This window comes from Pteropus vampyrus, unplaced genomic scaffold (genome assembly GCF_000151845.1).
Source record: "Pteropus vampyrus isolate Shadow unplaced genomic scaffold, Pvam_2.0 Scaffold37, whole genome shotgun sequence".
Lineage (NCBI taxonomy): Eukaryota > Metazoa > Chordata > Mammalia > Chiroptera > Pteropodidae > Pteropus > Pteropus vampyrus.
The window spans coordinates 5906175-5932410 of NW_011888818.1; the positions used below are offsets into that span (position 1 = coordinate 5906175).

At 36.7% G+C, this 26236-nt stretch overlaps 1 pseudogene; it reads left to right on the forward strand.

Moving 5' to 3' along the window:
• Positions 1 to 12740: 12740 nt before the first annotated feature.
• LOC105290718 lies at positions 12741 to 14812 on the forward strand (annotated as a pseudogene).
• Positions 14813 to 26236: the final 11424 nt, after the last annotated feature.

Consider the following 26236-nt stretch of genomic DNA (forward strand, 5'->3'; position numbering starts at 1 on the left):
ACACACATATACATATAATGTTTGACAAGAAGCCAAGAATGCTCAATAAAGAAAGGTTAGTCTCTTTAATAACTTGTGTTGGAAAATTGGATATTCACAGGCAAAAGAATGAAATTAGACCCCATCTTATACCACTCACAGAAATTAATTCTGAATGGATTAAAGACTTAAATTTAAGACCTGAAACAATAATACTCTTCGAAGGGGAATAAAACTCATAGGGGAAATGCTCCTTGACATAGGTTCTTGACAACGATTTTTTTGGATGTGACACCCAAAGCACAAGCAACAAAACAAAAATTAATAGTTTGGACTAAATCAAATTAAAAAGCTTTCCAGAGTCAAAGACACAATTAACAAAATGAAAAGGCAAGTTATGGAATTGGAGAAAATATATGCAAGCCATTTATCTGAAAGGGGCTAATTTCCAAAATATCTAAGCACTCATAATCTCAACATAAAAAAAAAAAAAAACAATCCGACTGTAAAATGAACAGAAGAACATAATAGATATTTCCAAACTATTGATAATCTGGCAACACCACTCCTGGGTTTTAGCCAAAGGAAATGAAATCAGGATCCTGAGACGATGTCTGCACTCCTATGTTTATTGCAGCATTATTCATAATAACCAAGATATATATAACTTAAACATCCATCAAAAGATGAATAGATAAAGAAAATGCAGTATACATATACAATGGACTATTATTAAGCCATGAGAAAGAAGGAAATCTTAGCATTTACAGCAGCGTGGATGAACTTTGAAGCATTGTGCTAAATGAAGTGAGTCTGACCAAGAAAGACAAATATTGTATGATATTATTTATGTGTTCTTTCTAAAAAAAGCCACACTCATAGAAATAGAGAGTAGAATGGTGGTTGTCAAGGGTTGGGGGTGAGGAAAATGGGGAGATGTTGATCAAATTGTATAAACCTTCGGTGATAAAATGAATGAGTTGTGAAGATCTAATGTAATGACTATAGTTAACAATTGTTTTATATACCTGAAATGAATAACAACGGAGGAAGCTGACAATGGCAACTGTAGATAACAATATTGTATTATATCCTCGGAAGTTGCTAAGGAGTAGATCTTAAACTTTCTCATCACACACAGAAATATGATAATAAGAATCCATATAATTTAACATTAATTCCTGACAGAACTCATTTTAGAATTCGAATGATAGGTGTTTTATTTTTTGTTTAACATGAGAAATGTGCACACACTATTGTGAAATACTGGAAAATTCCCATGAAAGACAAGCACAGAAGGATGCGATCAGTATATTTTAACACTTTTCTGGAAGTTTCAACAAATACAATAAGTCAAGGAAAAGAATTAAGGTGGGTAATAGAAATGATATAACAAAGTTACAATTTCCATGTGATTTGCCTAGACAACCAAAGAAATAGAACCAAAGACAACATAATAAAAGTTGTCTTTAAATAAATTTATACATTTGGTGAAATTAGTAACATAGTTGGGGGAGTACATGATACTGAGATTATAAATTTCTTGCAGGTAAATAAACAATCATAGCTTATAAATTTTCAAAACTAATCCTGGTACGGGGAATTCATAATACTATTTATTAAAGTATATAAATTTCCAATAAGAATGGAGGCTTTGACTTGTAGCTGTGGTGGAGTGGCTTGCTGTAAACCAATGCTCTTGCCAAGAAAACAGAAGAAAGCCAGATGAAGTACAAAAAAACATCTGTTTGAAGTTATTGGTGAACTTCTAACGCCGAGAAAATAATAGCATGGTATCTTAAGTACTGAAAGAAAATAACTAGAATTCTATATTGTGAGAAAATAATGAACAGTGTAGAGTATGAGAACAAAAATAAACAGATATTTTCATACAGTTGAACTTTTAACCTCCTGGAAAGCTCCCCTCCCTAGCATTATAATGCCAAAGGCGTCAGGATTGAACCTTTACTCAGGACTCATTCTCAGGGTATGGTAAAGAGGGAGATGGGCAGAGCAAGCCCGAATATTACTCTACATCTTCCCCATAGAAGCCAACATATCCCCTGTTTTTCATTCTTTCTCTACTTAATCCTTTACAAATAATACTCTAGTCCCCGGGGTGGTGGCCATGCCCCTGTGCGGGGACATCAGTGGAGAATCAGGGAAATCCTGCTGGCTCATGTGTCCACTTCCTTAATTCTTGTCTCTACTTCATCATATCCTCCTGAGATGAATAACAGGAGCACTTTGGTAGCTCAAAATTTTTGAAATCGCTCCCTACATTTTAAAAAATGGGTCAGTAGAAGGCATGATCTACCTTTACCCGACTTCTTACTCCAGGTAAGAATTCACTCAACATTCTTCTTCCCATTTCAAATGAGAGCCCGTGACATTGATCAGCCAAGGTTATGGAACAGGTAATACAATGTGCACCAAAGAACATTCTCGCATTAATGGCACAGGGCCAGGACTAATGGCACGTGGGCCGCTTCTCTCAAAAGTGGCCTCTGAATCTCTCCCCGGTCCTCTCCCCACTCCCCACACCAAGGATGATGAAAGAGGAAAGCTGCCCCTGCCTCTCTTCTTTTCGCCTCAGTGGCAAGGCAGACCCTTCTGGGCAGTCAGGTTTGAAGGCTCTTGACTGGGCCGGAGGGGTAGCACGTCAAAGCATTGATGTCAACACTGTGGGAACAGCTCTCTCTTTTTTCTCTTTCCCACATGCATCCAGAACGGTGAGCCGTCTGCCTCTCCTACCTTTCTGTGTGGCTGTGGGCCACAGTTGGTCTGAGTGGATCAGGGAGCAAACCGGCCCTTTCTTGCCCTCTGTCTCACCTGGCCAAGTGGGAGGGACTTGAATGCAGGTGATAAAATGACCTTTTTTGCACATGTGTGTTCAGATCTAAGACCTGATTTGGGGGAAATTTAGTGGGAAATGAGCTTTCTTGGAGGTTCCACTGGCATTAAAAAGGGCTTTGTATATATGCTACATATGTACAAATATAAGAAGCTGTTTTCAATTCTTCTCCTGATTTTTCTTTCCCCTGGGCTCTTCTGAATGTGCAGCCTCAGTGCTGGCCGAGAGTGTACAGAGGGCTTGGGCCCTCTCTGGTCTTTCTGTGGATGGGTGTAGTCTCAGCTAATATTCTTGTCCCAACAACTAACTCAGGCTAGTAGTGTCACTGGCCCTCTCCCCTGGTCCACTGCTGAGATTATCACTTCCGCTGACAATGACGCCTGGGCAGGGCTCACTTCTCCAAATAGACTATGCCAATATGACCAGGGCAACAAAACTGCTAGTTGTCATAACATCCTTGAGAAGCAAGCTGTGGGGAGGGTGAGAACAGTGCCGGTAAAGAACACCACAGGCTCCCACTAGTCTTTAAAAATCGGCAGTTTTTCAAACAGAAATACTTCTCAAATTATGGTATGCCTTTGGTAGATTTCCAAAGCACGGAAATAGTTATTTTGTCATTTCGGTCCAGCTTTATACTTGCTTTTCGAGGAGATTTGCTGACCTTCTGACCCAGCTATATTCTGAAGTTCCGCTTCATTCATCTAATAAAGGTCAACTGAATATTTTCTTGTAAAAGGTATTTTCCTGGCCTCTAGGATATCTTTATAAATAATACAGATCCTGTTCTTATGGGGCTTATACTTTAGCAGGGGAGAAACAAGTGACTATATGATTCATTATTTAATTACAAGTGTAGTGAATGCTACAAAAGAAAGGCCCTTATACTTTTGTTTTTATATCATGTCTTATTGAATTAGCCATATTCTAGAAAAGCTTTCCTTGGTAATGATAATGATATGTATAATTTCCTTCTTCCTGATTTTGATAGACATACTTCTAATGTGTAACCACTAAGATTTTTTAGAAATAGGTCAAAATTACATATTTATTTCTAGTTTCTAGTATGTTTTTCCCTCAAAAAATGTATGGTAAATGTTAGATTCCTTTCAGTTTCTCTTGAAGTTTTAAATAAGTTTTAATATTAGACCTATTTGCATCATATTTTATGTTTCAAGACACTCTAATACCAAAGTATCTTGCATAATTGGAGTAAAATACTAGGTGGAGGCATGCAATCATTCAAGTTTTCTTGAATTTAAATTGTTGCTGCTTTATTTAGTATTTCACTGAAAGTAAGATTGAGCTATTATTTTGGTTCTAACATATTTCAGCTTTTAATCATTTTTTACATTTTTTTATGTTCTGCAAGTTTTTTTGTAAGATTTCTTTTTTCGAAAGTGTGACTCAATTTAAACCAAAAGAAGGGAAAGAAACTAGGCAATTTTCACATACTGTATTAGTTATAGGGCAGAAATAGGAATTAGGCCTTGAACTCATGAAACCAAAGCATTTTATCGATTGATTTTCAAAGGACTTTAAAGATATAGTTGAAAACATAGTCCTCTAGCCCTTAAAAAACTCTGTGTCCTTAGAAGTTAATCTGGCTGGTTTTTGCTCAGTAACTCTGAATAGAGTTTTAAGTCATAACAATGACAACTCCGTACAATGAGGAAGGTAGAGAAGGCCCGCTAAACAGAAATGTTTGATTCCCATGGCACCAGTAAACATCTCTCTTATAGCACTTGCTCTCTAGAATTAAAATAATTTATTTACATGTAGATAATCCCCATTAACCTGCAACACCTTGAGAGCAATGATGATTATTAGATCAGGTCTCTGTCTCCACACCCTGGTACAGCTCCCAGCATGTATAGTTCTTGATAAATTTGTATTATACGAAGAAATGAACTAGGCCATAGAGGGCACCTACAATCTACAAGCCAATTCTTAGTGTTCCAATGTCCCAATAAAAGACCTAAATAAGAGATTTTTATAGGGACATAGAGATGGTTTAAAGATAAGGTTAAGGAGAAGAACATGCAAATGTTAAGGATTTTCGCTGATGGACGAACAGCTAGTAAAATGTTCTCAATGCTTCTACTAAGAGTTCTTACCAAGGAGAGTTCTCTCCAAGCCTGTTTTATATGGAGATGTCATTAAGCTCACAGAGACCCATAAAAACTGTGTGTTCTCATGAGGGTCCACGTCTGGTTACATGAGCTCAAGTGAGCTGGATCTGAGGATTTACTGGATCTCTGTCTTCCTGGCTGTAAAGCAGGAGGGGGATTACATCTTTTCGAGAGTCTCCTTTTGCTCATCCAAGATGAAAAACAAACAGATGGTTTTTCTGGCCATCAAAAGTAAGATTATATGTTTTCATAGTAGTAAAAGTAAGTTGGAAATTGGTAAGCCACTGACCAATTTTAAGCTTCCTTGTAAGCAGGAAATCTCTACTAAAGGAAACAGAAACTCAATTCAGTCTCAAAATGTCAAGACTTCATACCTATCAGGAGGAGAAATGATTGTTTGCTTTTAGTAATGTTGGACAGTTACCAAGTCAAATAAGTTAAAAAGGTTTATCTTCCCAATAGTCAAGACCTGGATCTTGCTTTCTTATTTTCTGCTCTGAGAGTGTTTGATCTGGTTAATGTTTAGCAAAGAGAAAAAGAGAGAGAGATTGCAAATTGTAGCCACTTTTCTTCCACAGCCACAGGCTGTAATGTCAAGAAGTAAGTGATAGAAGATGTCAGCTCTGCTATCTATAACCTCATGCTTTGCAATTTCCCTGGGGCCCCCCTGCAGTCTTATAGCTTCTTAAACAAGAAATAGACTGACAAAAATGTAAGTGCATTTTGCCTAGGTTATACCACAGACTCACACAAGATAGTCTTAAACAGAAGACTTCACAGAGAATTTTGACACTTTGGTTTTTTCTTGTTTGTTTGTTTATTTTTATTGTTTTTGTTTTTGTTTTTGTTTTTCCAAAGAACAGTTTCTCCTTCAAAAATGCTGACCTTGAGATCATGGACATTCTCCCTAGCAATTCTCTGTTGGAAGGAGGAAATTGGCGCCTTTGTTACAACAGACTGCATTCCCATTCAAGGGCACTTGGGAAGCAGCAAAGACAAGTACTGTTGGAGGGTGGAGTCAGGAGGAGGGAAGAAGGTAGAGGAGGAGGAGTCAAGGAAGAGAAGTGAAATAGACTAGAACAGCCAGGGAGAGCCTGGGAGCACTGGCAATGGGAGAGTCTGAAGGAAAGAAAAGGAGAAGTAAAAAGGTCCTGATGAGAAATCCTGCCCTATCTGTGCCTGCTGTTGAAAGTTGGGGGTTTGTACAAACTGTGTGTTCTCATGGGGATGCAGAGCTCACTGCTCAGAGTATTTCATGGAACAAATTGTGGGACTTTGACTAATGCTGGCAAAATTCTTTAATATCTTCCAAGGAATGGTGTATACAGGAATTTTTTTATTACACAGATCAATCATTAGAAACAGCTTAGATGATATTACTCATTCAGTTAACCTGAAATAAGTATGGTAATAGTTACAAAAAAAAAAATAAGCAAGAATTATCCTCATAAACTTGGAGATTAAATTAAATCTTTTTGTTAAACTCATTTGTTGAAAAATTTTTCGATTCTCCCAGTAATAATGTGATTCTATGAATTAAATTTTATGTTATTTAGGGACTTCAGAGTAAAATTATTTTAAAGCTTGTTTCTCTTGAATGAGGGGCTATGAAATCTCATTTAGGGTATAGAATATTATAATTGCATAAATTATGCAAGGCTTATGAGATGAGATTTTTAAGACAAATGAATGGATTTTTTGCTTTTAAAAATTTGAGGAGTATGTGCCTCCCTGATGAGATCGGTTTCTTTTTAACCTTAAATCAGCTTTATTTCTTGACTCTTCCACTAAGTTTCCTCCCTGTGCCACAAGTATTTCTAAGGGAGATTCCATCGTGTGCTTTCAGATTCTGCCAAGAATAAGTGCTCCATTGCTCACACTTGCACTGATATCATTCAAATAGTTCCTACAATAGAACATTGCTAAGAGAAGAGATTACACAGGAAATCTCTAAATGTTGACTCTACAGTTGGAATGGACTTAAAAACACACAGAATAAGCAGCTAAATCAATGTCTGAAATTCCTTTTTAAAAAATGGGCAAAGTCTCTCATAAGTAGAGATTGTCTTAGTCTAGATTTTTCTGATATGCCCAGTCTAAGACAAGATCTTGTATGTAGATAGTTTTTTGGGGGGAAATTATTGCAAGGATAGAAGTAAAGGACAAGGAAAGAAGAAAAAATAATCCAAGGGTGTATTATAGAACTTTTCACCAGTTTGGGCAGCTGAGGCTCTAACCACTTGGAAGCATCTGAGGAAGAATTTAGAATTCACCTTAGAATTATTCAGTCCAAGGAAGCAAGAAAAGAACACTTACCAAGCAACTTCTATCCCCCATTGGTCAATGTCCAGGGGGATATCACTGCCTCTAGCTTGCAGGCTCCTCCACAGATTGGAAATGTCCGAGTAAGTGCCCGTAGGCATCCAGGAGGTGCTGTTGAAATTTTCACTTTGTTCATGCATCGCTTTCCTGACCTCAAGTAAGCATCTTTATCGTTATTATTTTAAACTCTCTACCAGGTAAATCGCTTATGTCTATTTCACTAAGATCTATTTCTGGAGTTTTACCTTGTTCTTTCATGTTTTTATTTCTTCTTTTTCCTTGACTCTGTGTTGTTTTCTGTGCATTAGATAGAACAACCACCTCTCCCACTCTTGACATTCTGGTCTTATGTGAGAGATGGACCTTTTGATCATCCTGGCCTCAGCTTCTAGTCATCTCTCTGACCTTTGCAACTGTCCAAGCCTCCTTCTTAGTTCTTAGTGGTGCCCTGTAGTTGAGGGTGTGCCAAGACCTGTCAATGTCCCAAAGGGGAGGATTGCAGTCAGCACCTAAATGCAGGCTGATTAGAATCCTGCTCCTCAGGCAGGCGCTAGGATAGTACAAACAAGGAGAATCTGGGAGATGGGCATTTGGGCTTGTTCCCTCTGTGCTGAGCCCTGGGTGGGGGTGGCGGGGCAGCCATAATGAGTGCTTATGCACCCCTTAAGAATGTTTGTTTACTACAGTCTTGAGGGTCTTGTAGACACAAGCTCCATTAGCTAGGTATTTTGGGATCCCATCCCTCCAGGGAGAGTCTTAAAAAGTTGGGGCACTAGATGTGGGGTCTAAGCCCTTTGTTCCTCAGGGAGCATCTAGGAGTTGGAGATATCTCTCAATTGAATGGCAATCAGTTGGGATGTGGTCGATGGCAAGAGTGTGTCTCAGCCTTTCCTACCCATTTCAATGTGGATATTTTCTCATTCATTTGATATATAGTCACTAAGTTATTATTTAGATCTCTTTCTCCAGATGTGGTTGTATATTTGGAACATCTGCAGGAGGAGAACTCAGGAGCCTCCTATACACCATCCTGGTCCAACCACTCCACCTAATTTACTCTTAAAATCTGAATGGAGAGCTAGTGATTGTCATAAACTTTTGAAAACATTATTAAATAAACTATATTTTCTTTTCTTTCTTCGTATTAAAAAAATGCCATCAAGAAAGCAACATTTTTGTTGTCATCCCTTCTTGTAATGACCCACCTAAAATATTTAAGTGAGTTTATTGTTGCTCTGGAATAAGGCCTTAATCCTTAGTCCTTTAAAAATATTTGTATTCCTTTCTACAAAGCCAGTCCTCAAATCTCCCAAATGACAGGTTTTTCATTTTGACATTCATAGGGTGTTGAGACCACTTCTTGGTTTACAATGGACCCAGCTCCCATTGCATGTTGCTTGATTTCAGTTTAGATTTTCATTAGGTATTTTATTGGGTTAGTTTCTTCTTCTCTTTTTTTTTTTTTTTTTTTGTATCTTATTCCATTGTGTCACCTTACTGTGCTGTATATTGAAATTGAAACTGTTTTTCTAAGAATAGATAACAAGTATTTTAAAACTTAAAGTAAATCAAACCTTTAACCTATTTTATAGTTGGCTGTATTTTGTTCATTTTATTTCATCAGTACGATAGTCGGTCACAATGTCTCATCAACTGGCACCTTCTATTAAGGTCAGAAAGACTTGAAAATTTCATGTCACTAGTTTACTTTTGAATGCAGTACTGCAGCTGAGAGACTGAGGTTTGCTGATAAAAGAATGTTCATGTAATTTTAGAAAGTTCAGTGAGGCATATAAATTTATACTTATTCTAGGCTTTAAGAGTAAAATGAACGAACAAACTTCAAAACATTCTCCTCATTTACTTTCTATTATTTTTAATACAAATATGTAGAATGTTTACCTATACAGAGATTTCTTATGAGCATTCAAATGTAGTTAGAAGTTTCATTTTCTTATCAATTTAATAAAAGAAAGAAAAATAGACGAGAATATGTAAAAGAGAATGCAGTGTAGAGCAGCACACTACCAATGGAAAGGATTTTTCTGTGCCCAGAGATAAAAGATGATGAGCCCTCGTACCTGAAAGCACATTTCTAGCAGAGTAACGAATCATGTGATTCTCAAAATATAACATTTTTCTTTATGATGAAAGGGCAGGTAATGAATTGGTACAGAAAATGACTGAAGAAGTGAAAAGGCAGCAGCTTAACCGTGATGCACATTTATGCAAACTTCTAAAACATGAAAAGGTCTTTTCTGTACTATGAAAGTGACAGAAATGAATGGGTGAGAGGCAGGAACATTTTGTAGGTCTGCTTAACTCTTTGCCTGTAGAGACCTTCTGAAAGGATGTCTACAGCACAAAAGGCTGAACTATCTTATATAGATTCCACACTATTGTCAGTTTGGGTTGATGTCCCAGATACTAAGAGTAAAAAGGTAGATGTGTTTTGTGAAGACTTGAGTGGAATAAAAACAGACAACACCACACTCAGAAGAGAAATCTCACATGGATGGGAGTGGTAATAAATACTCACGGAATCCAACTGGGATGAGTTGTGAGAAGCTTTAGCAACCTTGACAATCCTCAGGCAATGTAGAAGGCCTTTAGGATCCCAGGTGAGCTCAAAAAAGACAAAGTAAGGCTTGATTATAGTAACTTAGTAATTATGTTCTTATAGTAAAGACTAGAAACTCCACCAAAATAAAAAAAAAAGAGTAATAAAAGACCATACATTCATCTCAAAGTATTCCATTTTTGACCTGGGTTTATATAGACATAAAATCTCGAAGACACATTCTAGCTTTTCTGGGGCCAAGATGATCAACTCCTTTTGTAGATCCCAATGTGCTTAACTTTTCCGTATGATAAAATGTGATATGAGTGTTTATAGACACCACAAGTACACAAATAAGAGACATGTGATAATTAATGGAGATCATCTAAAACTATTATCTAGAAAAACTACAAAACATAAAAGGAAAACCTACATGTAGATAAGCATTCCAACTAGTCTTCCTTCAAATGGTATTAAAATCCTAGGAAATAAATGGAGGATGGGTGGGTAAAATTCTAATAGTTTCCTGCTTCTTTATATAGTTTATCACATTTTATTTTAATGATAATCCTTTACAATTACACTATATTTTAACAATAACATTTGGAAACATCAGAGCAGGGCAGGTAACCAAAGAAAAGTAACTTGAATCAAGACATAGGCAGATTTTAAGGAAGAAAGAAGAAAGATAGTTTGGTAAGTATAGCTTGTATTACATACATACTCTAGAGGAGGGGTCATGACCAACATAAGAAGAGTGAAGAGTATGCTTTAGCCTAGAAAAAAAGAGAAAGAACCTATATTTCGAATGAGAGCGAGATAGAGACAAAGAGAATGAGAAGAGACTCTTGATGGATGAAAGCTCTTTAGCTGTCTAATACAATAAAATTGTGCTATCAAATGTGACAGTAGGAAGGTTCTAACAAATTGATATTTGATGTCATAATGATAGTCATACGCAAAGCTTGAGTGGGTCACACAGCCTCTCCCTAGTTAGAAATTTCTTTCATCTATTCTGAAGCAATTTCTCCTGCCTTCAGCTGTACTGCTCAGTCAGTGATAGGCAATTCTTTTGTGTAATCTTAATAATAAAACATAACAAAGCCTCACCTATTTCTGGATAGAATTCTTTTTAGGCCTTTCAAAGCATTTAGTTTTGCTTTGTAAGAAAATATGAAACTGCAGTTATCCTTACAGTAATGAGTATTTGCCTTACTACTATCAAATTTGTGCCCTGATATGCTGTTTCCATATTTTTCTGTGTACTTCGTAACATTTTGTTTCAGTGCCAAGTGAGAATATATTCCTTTTGAAGACATATTACATGTCAGTCAACTTCAATGCATAGAACACCAACAATGCACATAATTCTACAGAAGTGGTAACACTATAAACAACTATGTCCGAGTTCATTAATGCACAAGCAATGACAACCATGTCACAATACTGATAGCAATTGCATGATTCCATAGATTTTAAGATATAGTCTAATTTCATATATATGATTATGTGAATAAAAGTTTCAGAACTTTTGAGATACAGTAATATGGTATATAAGATACAGTTCCACACCCAGTTTCATTATATTCTTTCGGGTGCTCAGATAGTCATGAGGAATTTGGGAAATTTACCCCACTAGGTGGAAGGTTCTATTTGCCTGGAAGCCTGCAGAGCACAATATAGAGAAAGTTGCTACAGTTCCCAAGAATACCCACTAGAGGACAAAAGTCCTCCCACCCTAAGAGGGAGAGAAGCAGCATACCCTAATATAGACCAAAGTGGTCGGGTTGGGAGGTCCAGCTATGGGAGCCTCCATGGACATGTTTTACACCACAAAATGAAAGTGAATACAGGGCTGAACGTGGAGATATAAGTACACATCGTACATGCAAGAAACAAACTGTTAGGCAGCAAGGAGTAAAAATGGAAATACATGCTTTGTAGCTGCTAATTTCTACTGAATGAGAAAAGCAAGAGCTAAACACACAATGCCAATCCAAGTGTCACATGAAATTCACTGCAAAACTATTAATTAAACTAAAACATTGCCTTATTTGTCTCCCATATGAACTTCCTAATTGTCATTTCAGGAAGACATCACCTCATGTAAAGATGAGTGATAATAATAATGAACAGAGCTATCAAAACTATGAAATAGTGGGAGAGGAACAAAAAAAAAGTAAATGAACATGCATGAGAAAAACATCCCCATGTTGTAAATGAAATTATGACCAAACACATAAAAATACTAAGAAAATATTATATTTCTAAACCAAGAGCTAAAAGTAGAAATAAAAGAGCTCAAGAAAGAAATGAGCAAGCAACCAAATGAGATTAAAACTGAAGACAGAGCTCAGGGGAAAACAAAATTCTCAGAGAAATAAGACTCCTTAAGAAGCAGCACAAAAATAAAGCTGAAAGAGCAGTGTTATAAGTTGAATTGTGTCTCCCCTAAATTTTTATGTTGAAGTCTTAACTCCCAGTAGCTCAGGATGCAAACTAAATGGAAAAAGGTCATTGCAGTTCAATTAAACTAGGTATTAACAGCAAAACAAGACACGAAAGAGAACAATAGTTACTTGAAAACTGGAAGAAGAAAAAATTCTTAAAGAACTCTGGGGTCAAAAAGTAAATCAAAGATTGAAATGAGAAATAAATATGAATTAACAACAATAAAACACTACATGTCAAAACTAATGCGATATTGTTAATGCTGTTCTCACAGAAAATTTCAGACTTAAATCTTCATGAGCTCATTCATTTCCACAGGTCTCTTTCTGGGCAGCTCTGGCTGTCACCGAAGTCTCTCCACTGCTGCCACTCCAGCAAAGCTTCATTGTCTCTGAAGCCACTTTCAGCAACTCGTCACTTCCGATTCTCTCCACTTTGTTCCCGCCAACCGCAATCATCGATGCCAGGTGATTTGAGTGACTGAAACCGCGGCGAGGATCTAGGGTTTGGCTCACCTTGATTTTGAGGAAATGGAGTAGGGATCCTCTCAGGAAAGAAGTTTGGAAACACTGCGAAGAAATTAGTTAAAAAGAAATGGAATCTTGTTGGGCTGCCCAAATTTAAGAAGAATTTTTATCGAGAATGCCCTGATTTGGCTAGGTGCACAGCGCAAGAGGTGGAGACATACAGAAAAGCAGCAAGGAAATTACCGTTAGAGGCCACAACCGCCCGAAGCTAATTTTGAACTTTTATGAAGAAACTTCCCTGCAAATGTCATGGACGTGATTGTAGAACAGAACTTTACTGAACTTGCTGCTACTCAATCAAGCTCAGTGAAGGCCAGTTGCTCTAAGTGGATTAGACACGGTCAGAGTAGCATGGACTGGATCAAGGCAAACATTGTCCTGTTTGCTGCCTTTCATTGTCCACATCAGTCATCAGCCATTCCTGGAGAGAGGTGAAAGGCCTATATGCTTGGTGGTGGCAACAGCTTGGGAACTGGTCCAACAGGTGCAGCAAGTAGCTGCTGAATACTGTAGAGCAAGGGTCCCCAGTCCTGGGCCATGAATCAGTACTGGTCCATGGCCTGTTAGGAACTGAGCCATACAGCAGGAGGTGAGCGGCAGGCAAGCAAGTGAAACTTCAGCTGTATTTGCAGCCACTCCCCAGTGCTAGCATCACCACCTCAGCTCCACCTCAGATCATCAGGCATTAGATTCTCATAGGAGCACTAGTCCCTTGTGCCAAAAAGATTGGGGACCGCTGCTGTGGATCACATTGGTTGAAGTCTACATGCATGTATGATGGTGTTCCCAAAGGACCACAAATATGTGATTTAGAGAGAGATGTGGAAATATGTATTGCAACACCTGGAAGACTGATTGACTTTTTAGAGTGTGGGAAAACAAATCTGAGAAGAACCACCTACCTTGTTCTCCATGAAGCAGATAGAATGGTTGACATAAGCTTCGAACCCTAAATAAGGAAGATTGTGGATCAGATAAGACCTGACAAGCAAACACTAATGTGGAGTCTGACTTGGCCAAATGAAGAAAGACAGCTTGCTGAAGATTTCCTGAAAGGCTATATCCATATACACGCTGGCACACTGAAATCAAATGCAAACCACAACGTTCTTCAGATTGTGGATGAGTGTCATGACATAGAAAAGGATGAAAACATTCATCTGATGGAAATCTTGAGTGAGAAGGAAAATAAAATCATTTTTTTTTTTTGCTGAAACTAAAAGGAGATGTAATGAACGTACTAGAGAAATGAGGAGAGACGGGTGGCCTGCCATGGGTATCCATGGCGACAAGTCAATAGGAACGTGACCAGGTTCTAAATGAATTCAAACATGGAAAAGCTTCTATTCTGATTGCTACAGATGTGGCCTCCAGAGGGCTAGATGTGGAAGAAGTCAAATTTGCATTAATTATGACTCTAACTCCTCAAAGGATTATATTCATCAAATTGGAAGAATCAAAATAGGCACAGCACACACTTTCGTCACACCTAATAACATAAAGCAAATGAGAAACCCTATCTCTGTGCTTTGTGAAGCCAATCAATTAATCCCAAGTTGCTTTAGTTGGTCGAAGACAGAGGTTTGGGTCATTCCAGGGGAAGAGGAGGCATGAAGGATGACCATTGGGACTGATACTCGGCAGACAAAAGGGGCGAATTTAATACCTTTAGGGAAAGGGAAAATTATGACAGAGGCTACTCTAGTCTGCCTAAGAGGAATTTGGGGACAAAACCCAGAATTGTGTTTATAGTGCTGCAAATTATACCAATGGGAGCTTTGGAAGTAATTTTGTGTCTGCTGGTTTACAGACCGGTTTTAGGACTGGTAATCCAACAGAGACTTAACAGAATGGTTATGATAGCACTCAGCAATATGGAAAGAGTGTTCCAAATATTCACAATGGTATAAACCAACAGGCACATGCATATCCTGCTACGGTAGCTTTGCCTGTGCTTGGTTATCCAGTGCCAACAGGATATTCTCAATAAGGTTTTAGAAGTATATGTAAAGTTCTGTTTTTTCATAATTGCTTTTTATATTATGTGTTGTCAGATAAGATAGTTATTTAAGAATCAGAAATGACTGCGATGCAGCAATAATTATCGTGTACATTTTTGCTACTTAATTTGAACATTTCTCTATATTCCTGAAACGAATTTTAGGGGTTTTTTGTATTAGAATATGCAGGCAATCTTTTCACAAAAGTAAATGTATAATGATTTGAAATACAATAAATGAAGGTAATGTAAGGTCTTCCAATAAAAATTTTTGAAGACTGAAAAAAAATCTTCATATTGCTAATTAAGAGAGTATAAAAACCAATGACAAGGCATCTAATTGAAGTTAGAAAACTAATGCTAAAATAATTAATGATGATAATGCAGAATTACAGATTAAAATTTTTTATCAGATAAAAGGAAGCAGGTACATTTAAAATAAAAAATAAAAGGGGGTTAAGAGATATAAAGAAAACACTTATGAGATGAGTTAATGCAACTTTATTCAAATAAACTGTGAACTCCTATATAATAGATATTTCTGAGAAAAAATATGAAATATAAAAATTGATTACAAAGAAGTTATAAAATTAAATAGACTGATTCATACAGAAGATTCAGAGAACTGCAGAGATTTTTTAGCATATTAGATACTAAAATGTGACAAAAACAGCACAAAAAGAAAAATGACCCGTTAAGGCATTTAAATGTCAAAACATAAAATAAAATATTGGAAAATGGAATCCAATAGCCCATTTAAAACATGATATACCATGGCTCAATGGGTCTCATACAAAGAATTAAGGAATAGTTCATTCTGGGGAGATATAAGAATATTTGAATTAATTGATCAAAGAGTAAAAGTCAAATAATTGGCTTTAGAGATGTTTGTCTAAGTCAGCTTGAGCTGCTATAACAAAATACCATAGGCTGGGTGTTTTAAACAACAGAAGTTCATTTTCTCACGGTTCTGGAAGCTAGAAGTCTAAGATCAAGGTGCCAGCAGGACCAGCTTGTATGAAGTCTCTCTTCGTGGCTTGTAGTATGCCACTTTCTCCCTGTGACTTCACATGGCACAAAGGGATAAGAGGAGGTAGAGAACAAGCTCTCTTGTGTCTCTTAGAAGAGCACTAATCCCATCCTCATGATCTCATCTAAACACAATTATCTCCTAAAAGTCCCGTCTCCAAATACCATCGAATTGGGGGTTAGGGCTTCAACATATGAAATTTGGGGAAGACATAATTCAGTCCATAGCAATGTTGAAAATGTATTTCATAAAATTCAACATGCATTCTTTATTAAACAGAAATGGATAAATATTTCCTTAAGATAATCAAATGTATTTCCCTCAAAACAAAAGCCAGCATCATGTTTACTAGGGAAACAATAAAATAATTCCTATTGTAGATAGGAATAGGTAAAGAATTTCAATCCCATTACTATCTTTTTTTAATCATTGCAGATGAGAGAGCATGTACAATGAAACACTCATATTTTAGAATTAAAGTTTGATAATGTTTGACAAATGTATATACCTGTGTGACCACAGCCCCCAAAATTTCCTTCTTTTTAATCAATCATCAAATTTTTTCTAGTTTTATGATTGTTCCCTATTATCTCACACTGTTCTGCACATACTAACCTAAACAGTTAGAAAGTATGAAATAAGAAGAATAAAAGCTGATAGAAAGAAAGAAAATAATCATCACTTATAGCTAATATAGTAATTGCAAATACAGAAGTCGACTGAAAAAATGTAGATGTTAAGTTTGTTGGGCACAAAATTAATATTGCAAAGTCAGTAGCCTTCCCATATTTAAATAACAACTAACTGAGATACACTATGGCCTTTGTACATTTTCCACCTAATTGAGCTATCCAATAGAGAAACCTTGGAAACCATATGTTAAAGATGGCAGAGCTGCTGTCACCCTAGGTCTTTAGCAGACAGATCCCTCCCCTTATCCCCAGTGAAATATCCTCATTAAACAGTTAGACAAACAAGAAATGAATTTCTACTGTGTTTGAGAGGAAAATAACTAGCTGTAACAAAATCTATTTACAACAGGGCCAAAGAAATGTGCAGGTTCTGTGTGAAACTTTAAAATGACTAAAATTTATAGGAAAAAAATTGGAGAAATGGAAGGTAACATAGGTTTTTGGATGGAAAGATTTAAAGTCATAGAGATGTCATGTTTCTCTAAATTAATTTATGAATTATAAAGAGCCCAATAATATTAGAGTAGCTGATTCTAAAGTTATAGAAAAAAATTAATGTACATGCCTGACTAGGAATAGTTATAAATAATGCATGAGGGATGATAATGCATGAGTAGATTTAAAACAAATCTACTCTGTTTTAAAACATATTCCATTTTTTTATTCAACAAGTATTTGAGTGTCTTCTAAGTATCAGCATAGTTATAGGCATACAGCAGTTAAAATATCTCTTGCACTAATGGATTTCTAGTTAGGAAAACAGAGAAACAAATATTTATGCATTCTAAACATAGTAACCATATAAATACATATATAATAGAGTACAATATAATGCCATAATATGTGCTTTAAAAAATCAGAGTAAGCTACAGAAATTAAAACAGGACGGTACTGACACACAGGTGTACTAAGACAACATTGGATCAGACAGAAAGTTAAAAAACAGACCCATACATATACAGCAATATAATATTTGATAAAGGTGGCACTTTTTGTGAGAGGAGAAAAGATGTGTGTTATTTGGTAAATGGTGCCGAAATAAAGATAGTAGCTTAGAAACAAAATTAATTTCCTACCTCACTTCTTACCCCCAGAATATGTTGACAAAGAATATTTAAATGTTAAATGCTAAAATAGAAACAAACTACTAGATGAAACTATGAGAGGAATAAATAATCGTGGATTTGACAAAACCTTTAGAAACATGACACAAAAGTCAAAAATTAAAGAGAAAAGTCTCTTGCAAGGATGGGAAAGGGGATCTGGGAATCATCTTGCTTCTTAAATTGATTTTAAACCAATTTTTTCTTTAACCCCTACACTTCCTTCTCACTTCTAAAGGTACTTTGTGTCACAAATTTCTGACCCTTTTGGAGGATCTTGTGATTTAAAAAAATGGGTGATTCTTAAGTTTTCCTGATTCTGGTTTGAGATTGTATTTAATATCCTATACTATTTGTATCCAGCTTCCAAAATTTTATGTCTTGCCCATTTTTCTTATCCTTGTGGGTTTGTGTCCTTTTAAAATGATCATTTACTCTCAGTTTATTGGGGATATAGGAGGAAATAAAAGTAGATGCATATGTTCAGTCCATCATCTTTACCTGGAAATTTCCTTGAAAATATTTCTGAAAGGATTTGACTCAGTTTATATATCAGTGATGACTGGAACAAAATAAACTACCTCCATAACTTAGTAGCTTAAAAATACAATCATGTATTTAGCTCATGATTCTGTAGGTTAGCAATTTAGGCTGGACTCAGCTGAGCAGTTCTTCTGGTAATGGTTGGGCTCCTTTATGTAGTCATCTTAGGGTCAACTAGATGGCTCTGCTTCTGGGAGTTGGCTGGCTGTTGGAGTATGTGATCTCATCCTCCAGCAGGTTAGCCTGGGCTTATACATATGGCAGTGGCAGAGTTCCAAGAGATACATAGAAGCACACAGAACTCCTGACGCTTAAATGGGGAACTGGCGTATTACCAATTGGACTGTATTCTGCTGTCTAGAGCAAGTCACAAGGCAAGTTAGATTCAAGAGATGGGGAAATAAAATCTACCTCTTAACAGAGGATTTGCAAAGTCATAGTCATAGTATAAATACTGGTTACGAATTCATAGAGGGTTAAATAATTGGGACATTTTTGCAATCAGTCTTTCATAGCTGGCATGCACTTTTCAGCTCCCTTTTAATTTCCATCATTTCCTGATTAGAATGAGGACTGGATGACTGAAAATGTAGCAATCATATTATATCTATAAGGACAAAGTTCCCATGATAAGAAGGGTAGAGGGATGCTGTGTTAACCCGGAACTGCCTTCTCTCAGACTTCTTGTCACATGACATCAATAAACTCATATCTATCGAAGCTGTTGTAGATTTTATTATTATTTGCAGTCAAATGCAAATAACATCATCATTGCTGTAATTCATTGGGTAAAACATTTCAATTTTCTTATTGTCTTCATGCCTCTTAGACCATTTCTTCCCTTTTTAAGAGCCCTAATATGTCTTCTCTTAAATGCAGGAGTCATTGCATTTTGTTCTCAGTTTACAGGTCTTTTTATCTCCAGAACCACCTGATGTGGTTGCAATGTACAACCTGCATGGCCATATGTGGTGGTCCTACTCCCTATGTGCTTCTCTTTGTGATTTAATCTACTATTATGGGTTGAATTTTCTTTGTATCAACACACTATGCTTATGTCAGTAGATCAAATCCAGGCACCTATCTTGCTTTCAGATGCATCTGTACACATATTTGTTGGACATTTACACCTAGATGCCCCACATACCTCAGTCTCAATATCACTCAGAAGACTTTTCATCTTTTATCCTAAATGGAGCTCCCTCCTGTGATATATCTCTTTTCAGTTGACATTATCAATAGCCAATTGGGGAAACTTGCTGTTTTTCCTTATTTCTCCATATCCTTAGCTGTCTTACTTTCAAACACCAAGTCGTGGTGATTTTTCCCCTTAAGAATCTCTCAAATGTGTGTCTTCATTCCTATCCAGGTAAACATTGCTCTGTTGAGGACCTCATCATCTCTCAGGTGGACTACTGAAAGAACCCGCTAACAGTTCTAGCTGTTTCCAATTATATCCCAGTCAAATCCATTCTCCACACAGTTGCCAGTGTAATATATTTAAAATGCAAATGAGACCATGTCATCCCCCTGCTGAAAACATTTAATCATATTCTATCTGCTGTGGGATAAAGTTCAAGCTCCTTAATATAACATGGAAGCTCCTACATTATCTGTTTCCTGCTGACCCCTCCAGCTTAACCTTTGGTGACTCTGCTTTGAAATTCATGTTCCATCCACACTCAAATGCTTGCCATTCTTCTCACCTAGCATTGTTTTCTGCCTTTTGTCTCCTGTTTTCTTAGTAAATTTAATATTTTCAGACACAGCTCAGGCTATATCTTACCTTCTCTAGGACATATCCCCATATTCCTTTTTATTAGTCAGGGTTTTAGGTGCAAGAAATGGAAATCAAATGAGGCTCATTTAAGAAGAAAATGTGTTTAATGAAAGTTTGGTGTCTTAAGAATCTGTAAAATTCTGAGAAAAATCAGATTCCGGCAAAAACAGGCAAAAAAACACAAAACTGGTTCGGTGAGGGAAACACTGCTGCCGCAGAATCCTAATCTGCTTAGTTTTTCATCAAAATATCATCGAATTGGTGGCTCAAACAACAGACATTGATTCTCACAGTGGTGGAAGCGAGGAAGTCAAGATAAAGGTCCTGCCGGTTTGGTTTCCGGTGAGAACTCTCTTTCTGGATTGCAGCTTCTTACTGTGTCCTCACATGGTGGAGAGAGAATGTCTTTTCTCCTAAAGCCCATATGACAGCCCCACTCTCATGACTTTATCTTAACCTAATTATCTCCCAAAGTATCTGTCTCCAAGTACTTTCACATTGGGGCTTCATCATGTGAAATTTGGAGAAGGTGCTGCCAAATTTACTGCTCCTGGACGCAGGATTCGTCATTAGCATCTCTGCCTCTACTGGCAAGGGGACTTGATATTCCTCCACTCACTATTGCCCCTGCCCCGGAAAGAATTGTTTTGGTACTCTCTCTTCATTATCACCTCCATATTCTAAACCTAAGCAGAGCATAGATCATTAAGTCATATGTTCATGTCTTAGCTACAAAGCAGGCTGGAAAAAATAACATATAATTTAAGGACTTCCATATTTATAAGCTCGGAGAATTCTCCAAACATAAAAAAGGTATTCAAATAATGAGTGGTCAAAAAAGATGTTTTTTTAATTCCATTCCATTTCATTTATTAACTTTTCAACAACATTATATTTTTCTTATTATTATTAAAATTAAAAATGCTACCATCTAGCCTAATGCAATAATCTCTCAATATGTTAAAAAAAAATTAGTTGCTACTTCCCCTAATGAGGTTAACTCAAATAACTGCATTTCGTTTCAAGTCCAGGACCTCCGGTTGTCTCTATTACTCTTCTAGGCTTATCACAATGCTTGCCTTAACATTTCGTAAGCTATGGACTAGTGTGTCAAACACTACTAACATACTCCTAAAAATATATAAAATTATGGGGCAAAGAAAAAAAGTATTTTGTTTTTCAGTTTAAAAATCAATGATATATAACATATATAATAAAATGCATATTGTATTTGTTATTTATATTGCTCACATTTTAAGTGAACAGTTCAATGAAGTTTGACTAATATAAACCCAGCCAGGAGGCTACCTAAACATATCCAGTACCACGAAAGTTCCTTTAGGCTCTTTCGGCTCTTTCCTTTGTAGTCAACTCTCATGCTCTTTCTCAGGCAACCACTGACCTGATTTATATCTGATTAGTTCTGCCTATTCTAGAATTTCATATAAATTGTATCATATACTATGTAGCCTTTTGTGCTTAGCTTCTTTGAATCAGCATGTTTTTGAGATTCATTTATGTTGTATGTGTCAAAAGTTCATATCTATTGCTGATTGGCATTTTATGTTATGAATATGGCATAATTTATTCAGCTGTTAATAGATATTTTGGTTTTTGGCTATTATGAATAAAGCTTCTCGGATGTTCATGTACAATTCCTTGCATGGACATATATTTCCACATATCTTGGATGATTTCTAGGTAATATGTTAAGCATATGTTCAACTTTACAAGAAATGACCAGACTATTTTTCAAAGTTGTTGTACTCTATGACTTTCCTACCAACAATGTCTGAAAATTTCAGTTGATCCAAATCCTCATCAAACTTAGTATTGGTAATTTTTTAAACTCTAACCATTTTAGTGGGTATGTAGTGTATCTCATTTTGATTTTAATTTACATTGCGTGACTAAAGATGTAGAATAACTTTTCATCTGCTTATTGATAATTTTTAAATGTCTCTTCCTGAAGCATCTTTTCAAATCTTTTAACCATTTTGAACTTATTTCTTTATAGAATTTCCGAGGGTTTCATACATATTCTTCCCAGTCCCTTTAGTAATAGTCAGGATTACCTACCCCTTTCTTTTACCTTTTTGCCTAATGGCATGAAAATATTAGAATAGCCTGAAGGAATATTGGTTTACCAGATTGGGTTTTCTTCCTTCATTACTAGGACCTCTAGAGTCCAGATTCATAGGCAGAGTGAAAAGAAATTTTAAGTGACTTCACTCACTTCCTCTTCTGTGTCCCTGGAACCACATTTTCTGGTTATGGGAAAACAAATACCATGTAGAACAGCATACCATCCTCACTGAGTGTGGTTTTCCACTGACACTCTGATACTCTTCAATAGACCATTCCACTACCCATTAAGACCAGCAATTTGGGGATATGAGGTAAATGCTAAAACCAATGAATCCCGTGGACGTCAGTCCACTGACATTCCTGATTGTAAAGTGAGTTCTTTGTTAGAAGTAATATTATGCAAAATATCACAATGGTGAATAAGATGATCCGTTAAGTCCACAGATGGGGTAGCTGGCGTATGAAGTTTGGAAGCAGAAAAAAATTAAATATCAAGAATGAATGTTTATTCCAGTGAGAGAAAATCATTTTCCACCTCATGATGGAAAGAGTTCAATACAATCAACTTACCAACAGGGTGGCTGGCTGATCCCTCAGGCTGTGGCAGCCTATCAAAGTTTAAGTGTTGGTCACTGCTGCTGGCATGATGAGGACTCAGCTGTGGTGGTGGCCAGGTCAGCCTTGATGGGGGAAAGTCCTTATGACTGAGCCCATGCTTAACCTCCGTCCCTGCATGATCAGTGTTTTGTTATCGAGTGCACCGAACAAACGCTGAGAGAATTGGGGAAAGAAGCAGATTGGCCTCCTCAAGACAGAGATTTCATCCACCTGATTACTAATAATCTCCAGCACAGTGTGACATTTTGTTACAGTCACATGGGATCCAATAAGGGTTGATTCTAAGAGTTTTATTTATATAACTCATCCCCAAATCTCCTTGCCACCAATCTCTAATCTTTTTCCTTTAATATCTTTAAAAATTTAGCTAAGCCTGCAGTCACTTTCCATGAATAACTATAGAGGCATACTTTAGGCCATCTTTCTTTTCATGGATGAAATTCTATGTCCTGGAGAATTGCCCTTAGCCAATATTCTAAGTGGATCTTTATCACCATAACATATTATTCAGAGCATTTGTAAACCAGCCTTAAAGTATTTTCTTCTCTCTTAAGTGATCATCAGAAATTCTCTGGAAGACCCTTGATTTGAGTTGAGGAAGAGATGGCAGTGTGGCAGGAACAGGCGAACTAAGGATGTAATTTACGTGCTTATGTTAATTTACTCGAGCCTTCAGGATTTGCTTGAGCCTATTTCTTTATATAACATCACCACCTGTCCAATGGGTGCTATTGGACATGAACAATTTTATCACTTGATGAATCATATAAAACTCTGCAGCTCAGATTGCATGATCACCAGGTGTTTCATGATTAGGCATTCAGTCTACCTGGGCTCAGTAGCAAACCAGTAGCTGTTTCTCAAAGGAATATAGTTACTTTAAGAAAGCATGCCCTAACCCATCAGGAAACTCTGCTTTCATTTTTCTACTTTGGCTTGCCACACGCTCCGTTTAACACACTGATGTTCCACAGATTATCTGCTGGGTCCTGGGCACCAAATATCCACCTGGATCCGTTGGAGACCCACCTCTTCCTCTGAGCCTTGGTAAATAGGTTGGAACAGCACACACAATTATGTTAACTTCAAAGCCCAGAGATCCAAGAACAATATGCCTTTATATTTCATATTTGATGAAGGCAGGGATAGAGAGTGCAGCAAGTTGTCTATCAATTTGGAATGGATGTCCACAATGTCCCAGACTACTGATTCCTACAAACTATAGTGACTCGAATCTATATTTTCACAGAAAATATCTTCTGACTTCTAATCATATGTTGCTCATAACATTACCTAGAATACCATATTACATTTTGCTGTAGTTCCTACAAGCATGATGTCATCAACGTAGGAACCCATTGATATCCTAAGGTGCTGTTGAAATGAATAAGAAATCTAGGACTAAATAGTAGTGTAGATCCGAAGAAACGGCATAGCTTTCATGCTTAGATGGTGAGTGTATTTCTGTCCCTTTCAGTTTAAAATGATGTGCTTCTGGCATTCTGTCCTTTTCGAGATAAAGCAATAAGGACTCTCTTTATATCTGTGATTCTCTAACTTTAAACATACATCAAAATCACCTAGAGGGCTCATTAAAGCACTGGCTGCTAGACAATATCTCCAGAATTTCTGACTCTGTAAGTCCAGAGTAAATAGGGATGTGATAGGAATTAGCACCTTTAAATCTTTCAGACCATTGACAATGTCCCTAATTCTTTTGTTCTCTCAGGGGTATAGTATTACTTCTGGTTTGTAATTTTGGCATGGATCAGGGAGCTAATATGGCATTTCTTCCAATTACTGAATAAAACTCTTAGACAAATAATCTCACACTATGGTATGGGCCCTGAACAAAACTTAAACCTTCATCATCTGACTTATATAACTATTAAAAAATCCAGACGATATGGTAAGTATACCCTTACTGATTAAATAAACCCAATCTAAAATGAAATGCCTTCCTCTCTTTCCTAAAACTCTTAGAATTCATTCTTATACATATTCCCCAAGTTTTTCTATAAGTAAAATTTTAATTGAAGTATGACATACGCAGAAAGTAAAATGTGTAAATGCACAGCTCCATGAGTTTTATGAAGTGAACCTTGCAACCACTACATTAACCAATATGAACACTACATCAGAAAGTCCTCATGGCACTTCTCAGTCTGAAAAGTTAACTTTTTAAACTTTCAGCACTATAAAGTTATTTACACTGTCTGAAAAGTTAACTTTTTAAACTTTCAGCACTATAAAGTTATTTTTGCCTGTTTTTGAAAATTAAACAAAAGGACTCATACAGTACATATCCTTTTATATCTGCCTTCTTTTGCTTAACAGTGTGTCTATGGGAGTCATCCATATTATGTGTAAGTATATGGTTTTCATTGCTGTATGGTATTTTATTTTAAGCAATTTATCATATTTTATTCTTATATCATTTGAGTTGTTTCCAGTTTTTAAATATTCAGATGTTGCTATTGTAAACACTCTTGTACGTATCTTGTACTTGTCTGTTGTTATTATCAGTCTTTTTAATTTAGGTCATTCTGATGAATGCATTGAGATATCTCATGTGGCTTTAATTTGTATTTATCTGATGATGTTGAGCACTTTTCATTTGCTTACTGGGTATCTGGATGCCCTCTTTTATAAAGTTTCTGTTTAAGCCTTTTGCTTGGTTTCCCATTAAATTGTCTTTTTTCTTATTTAAAGTTATGAGACTGAGTCCCCTTGAGGAAGGACCTGGATACACTACCAAAATTTTATACTGCTAATTTTTCTCCCAGCCTTCCCCAAAGGGAGCTATGACCTTGACCAGGGTAACTGTACATTGGGGAAAAGAAAACAATAGGAACTTTCAGATATTATTAGACACTGGCTCTGAATTGACACTTATTCGTGGAGACTCAAAACATCATGTGGCTCAGTAGTCGGAGTAGGGGCTTATGGAGGTCAGGAGATCAATGGCGTTTTAGCTCAGGTCCATCTCACAGTGGATCCTGTGGGTCCCTGAATTCATTCTGTGGTATTTCTCCAGTTATATAATACATGAATGCATAATCGGAACAGACACACTTAGCAGCTGGCAGAATTCCCACACTGACTCCTTGATAATATGGAGTAAGAACTAATATGGTGGGAAAGGCCAAGTGAAAGCCACTGTAATTGCCTCTACCTAGGAAAATAGAAATGAAAAATAATACTGCATCCTGGAGGAATTGCAGAGATTAGTGAAACCATCAAAGACTTGAAAGATGCAGGGGTGGTGATTCTCACTATATACCCATTCAACTCACCTATTTGGCCTGCGCAGAAAACAGACAGTTCTTAGACAAAGACAGTTTATCATAAGCTAAATCAGGTAGTGACTCCAGTTGAAGCTGCTGTACCAGATGTGGTTTCATTGCTTGCACCAATTAACACTCCTCCTGGTTCTGGTATGCAGATATTGATCTGACAATGCCTTTTTCTCCATTCCTATCTGTAAGGTTTTCAGCTGGCAAGGCCAGAAATAATCTACATCAAGGGCATATTGGCTCTCCAGCCCAATGTCATAATTTA